We start from the raw sequence: 5000 nt of genomic DNA, 5'->3' as shown, positions 1-5000 counted from the left end.
TGTATGTATGTATGTATGTATGTATGTATGTATGTATGTACTATATATATATATAGATATATATATATATATATATATATATGTATGCATAGATATATGTATACAAATACATACATACATATACATACATAAATATATAAATATATATGTCTGTGCGTGTGTATTTATGAATATATAAGACCATCACCATTACTGCCATTACCAGCATCACTGTTATCACCATCATCATCAACATCCACACATACTCCATCATGTCCCGCACGTGGAACGCGTCGGTCTTTGCCTTGTAACTGCTGCAAATATTTCTATTTCATCCGGTGTCAAGATGTTCTACATCCTCAGTAAATTACGAGGTCAGAATCAATTTTGTTCTTTTATTTCCTCTCGTTCTCTTTCCTTCTCTTACGACGACTCTTTTTTTTGTGTGCGAGGTCAGAGTAATTAGACCAAAAAAATAAATGACCCAAACAATACTTATATAATTCAAACTATTTTCCTTTTGTCAATACACGATAATGCCCAATCATTTCCAATCATTCTTTGCATGACACGAGTTGCAATATTTCTCTGAAGTCAAATCGGAACACTCCAATCACTTATTACGCCAAAAACGTAAATAGATAGATAAATCCTAGCTACCTTCCGCCCATCAGAATTATATCCTGATCACTGAATGAACATCAAGATGTATTTTGTAGACTCGAATATATATATATATATATTATATATATATATATATATATATATATATATATCAAATCAATCAAATCAAATCGAATATATATCAAATCAGTCAAATCAAATCACCCATCCCGAGTCCACTGCTGAACAAATGCCTCCTTCATAGCATTCCATGATTCACACAACCGCATCAACCTCTGCCACATCACTCCTGCGAACTTCTCTATCTCGTCTCTCCACCTTCTGTCTGGTCTCCCTCTTCCACGCTTTCCATCTCGCGGCATCCACTCAGTAACACACTTCCTCTATCGCTCATCAGTCGTTCGCACTAACTTACCTGCCCAATTCCACTTCCTCTCTTTTGCCGCCTCCACAATGTCTTTCACTCTAGTCTGCTTTCTCACCCAACTTGCTCTCTTTCGGTCTCTCAGCGTTATTCCCATCACTGATCTCTCCATTCTCCTCTGTGCAGTCCTTAGCTAATCCATCGCCTTTGTCAGTTTCCAAGGCTTACACCCGTAGATTATTGCTGACAGAATGCATTGATTGTAAATTTCACAAATATTGGAACCAATTCAATACTTATTGCAAGGAGTAACTGGAAGTCAGTTAAAAACATTAGGTAAGGTTGAATTAGAAGTCATATTATTTAGAAATAAGCATTTGCACATTAAAGTGATAGTTGTAGAAGAATCTTTTTTCCCAGGAGATTTACTGAGAGGATTTGCAACTATGAGAAAAGAAAGCATGATCATATGTCCTGCTGAGTTAGGGATCTTAGTGAAGTCACAGTTAATCTCATTTATGAATCAACCAGACTTAAAGCCAGTGACAGGAGTCAAAGAATATCTAAAATAGATAGGAAAAATAACAATTATATTTCAGATAGAGCGGTCCAGACTAACAGAAAATAAAATCTCATATAGTGAATCCAACTCAGATGTTTAAGAAATCCCAGAAATTACTTATTCATCAGCTACAAATGAAGCTTTGCTAACTGTGGAAGGTAGCGTAATAAAGTCGACATGATTACACTCCAGAGCAATTAACAAGGTAGAAGTGCACTGTAAAGTCACTGTAGACTGAAATTTTAACCACCCCAGAATCAATTAGATTAAAATGTTTGAAATTGGACCCAGGGATTTATAAGTCAAATAAGAACATGGTAGAAATATTAGTGATTAGTACTTTAAATAAAGACATAGTCTTAAGAAAAGGTACACAAATAGGATGTTTTAAGTTTGTACAAATCCCAATAAGATTTTAAATGAGACTACTGAGGAGGTGGAATTATCAATTTCATCAATCTGTTAAGTTCAGGAGGAAACAGAGTTGGGATATATATACATATATATATATATATATATATATATATATATATATATATGAGAGAAATACGCTAATGGCAGCGACATCAAACCGATAATTTTTATGACAGTTGCATGCAGGGTTCGAACCCGCTTTACTCGGCTAGCCGTAAATTACCTGTACGGTGCCCTAGACCACTACACCACAGAGGCTATAAAATCCTTGAAACCTGTAATCGAACTGATTCCCGAGGGAAGGAAGATCACTTATTACGGCGATCCGAATTCCTGTTTTACTCAAGGACCAGCCCACCAGTGGTATGGGGTAAGGACCGGGACGAACCATTTCACGCTTATCGCCATTGTAACTATGAGAGAAATACGCTAATGGCAGCGACATCAAACCGATAATTTTTATGACAGCTGCATGCAGGGTTCAAACCCGCTGTACTCGGCTATCCGTAAATTAGGGCACCGTACGCAAATGGAGGTGGACCAAATACCCGCAAAAAATGACTAACTTACAACCCCCCCCCAAAAAAAAATATATATATAATAATAATAAATAAATAAATAAATAAATAAAAGTTAAATGGCAACGAACATAAAGCAAGTGTAGCAAAAAAAAAAAAAAAAAAAAAAAAATCGAAACGTAACCCAAATGAAAAAACAGAACATAATCCAAAGACGTAAATGAAAATGGACCAAATGTCCGAGAAGGAGGAAAGGGGAACTTACAAACAAATGAATATAAATATGAATATACATACATATATATATATATATATATATATATATATAAATATGAATATACATACATATATATATATATATATATATATATATATATACAAGGGGTGATTGAAAATTCCTGGCCTATGGTAGGACTTGAGGTGCAGACTTGTAGCTTTTTCACATAAAATATAATCTTTCAAAAGTCGGTATAAGAAATTTCAAGTCTTTAACGTAATATTTTCGTTTGTTTTACAAATAATTGATTTGGAACAGTAAGGTATAATAGAGAAATAGACAAAATTGGTTATCGGGCAGTCACTCAATACCTCCACATCAAAGGCTTAACACAAAAGGAAATTGATGAGGACATGGTGGCTGCCCTACGAGACAATACAAATCTCATATATCATGGTTAAAAAGTGGTCAGCTGATTTCAAACGGGGCAGGGACAATTTGGAAGATGACCCTCTTCAAGGAAGACCTACCACTGTCACCACTGAAGATATCACCGATAAAATCCATGACATGTTGCTCACAGATCGGCTTTTGACTGAACGTTTCATTGCGACAGAGTTGGGCATCTTCCAGGAAGGAATGTGTTCATGCAGTTAACAACCATCTTGAAATGACGAGGGTCTCAACTCGATGGGTCCTCAAACTTCTTGGACCTGATAAGAAGCGGCTGCGATGCAGCATGTCAAAGAACAATCCTGCCCTTTCTAATGCTGGTCCACAAAAATTTACCCGTCGATTTGTGACCATGGATGAGACTTGGGTTTACCACTTCCAGCCTGAGTCGAAAAAAACAACAACAACAATCAAAACAATGGAAGTATCATGGATCTCCAGCTCCAAAGAAGGACAGGTCGGTAATCTCTGCAGGGAAGATGATGGCTTCCATTTTTTGGGATTCTGAAAGGGGTGCTACTGGTGGATTATCTGACATAGAGTCAATTTATTACTAGACCATACTATGCCAACTCAATGAGGCAGCTGCAGGAGATAATTAAGAAAAAACGGCGTGGAAAGCTGTCATTAGGGGTGCTTTTCCACCAGGGTAATGCAATTGCACATAAATCCGCCGTGACTTTTGCTGCCATACATGATTGCGGATTCCAGCTAGTTGAATATCCGCCCTATTCACTTGATTTGGCTCCCTCAAACTACTATTTATTTCCCAAGAGGAAAAAAGAACTCAGTGGTTAACATTTCGCCATGGATAATGACTTCGTTGACGACGTAGAGGTGCATTTGGAGAACCAAGACTCAAGCTCCTACGAAAAGGGGATCCGTAAAATCCACGAACGTTGGAATAACCGTGCTAACTTGCAAGTGATTTACGTTGATATATGAATATATCAATTTCTCATGAAACAAATGTTTGTACCTTAGGTCACGAATTTCACATTAATCCCTCGTGTGTGTATATATATATATATATATATATATATATATATATATATATATATATATATACATATACATAAATAGATACATACATATACCAAAGGCTTTTTTTTTCCTTTACACGGGAGGTAGTCAAAAAGAAAAAGGCATAAAAACCACTCCCACCCATTTCATCCCCTACATACTCCACTCCCCTCCACCATCTTCCCTCCCTCACATCTTGGCACCTCCTGGATGACGGGTCATCCCTTCATCCTGTCCACTACCCTGGGTCAGAAGCAGTGTCGCAAGACACAGCACATCCACAGCAAAGGCGCTACATAAATTCGGCGACCCCCCCTCTCTCCGCCCCTCATGCAGAAAGGGAGAAGACGGAGAGAAATCCCTTCGGGCTGCGTCTATTTATTTCTCATACACACTCCCTCACCCCCTCATCCCCACCCCCTCATGCATCACAGCATCATCCATACATATACCTTCTCTATTCATCACTATCTTCTATCCCCTCCCATCCTTCCTCAATAGACTTTCCTCTCGTAATGCCCTTTTCCTCCATCCATCCATCCCATCCTAGGATGCCCCTCGTATTCACTCCTTCCACCCCTGCCTTCCACACCTCTTTTACTAATCTTTCTTCACTCATTCTTTCCATGTGTCCAAACTATCCCAATACTCTTTCATCAACCCTATCTCCCAGCTCCCTTTCCACCCCCGTTCTCCTCCTCACCTCCTCATTTTTCACTCTATCTAGCCTAGTAACCCCTATCATACTTTTCAAATATTTAATCTCAAACACATTTAAACCTCTTCTCTCTTCTTCTCTTATGTTCCATGTTTCTGCCCCGTACAGGGCTGTTGGCACCTTTTACC

At 38.1% G+C, this 5000-nt stretch overlaps 1 protein-coding gene across 1 annotated transcript in view; it reads left to right on the top strand.

Moving 5' to 3' along the window:
* LOC143025727 (Kv channel-interacting protein 4-like) overlaps nucleotides 1-5000 on the top strand; it is a 234729-nt gene that overhangs the window by 107023 nt on the left and 122706 nt on the right. The gene's annotated exons all lie outside the window — the stretch shown is intronic.

The sequence above is a fragment of the Oratosquilla oratoria genome, chromosome 5, assembly GCF_046742065.1.
Source record: "Oratosquilla oratoria isolate Oo_2021 chromosome 5, ASM4674206v1, whole genome shotgun sequence".
Classification (NCBI taxonomy): Eukaryota; Metazoa; Arthropoda; class Malacostraca; order Stomatopoda; family Squillidae; genus Oratosquilla; species Oratosquilla oratoria.
The sequence above is the reverse complement of the archived record's forward strand: the minus strand, read 5'-3'. Positions and strand labels throughout refer to the sequence as shown.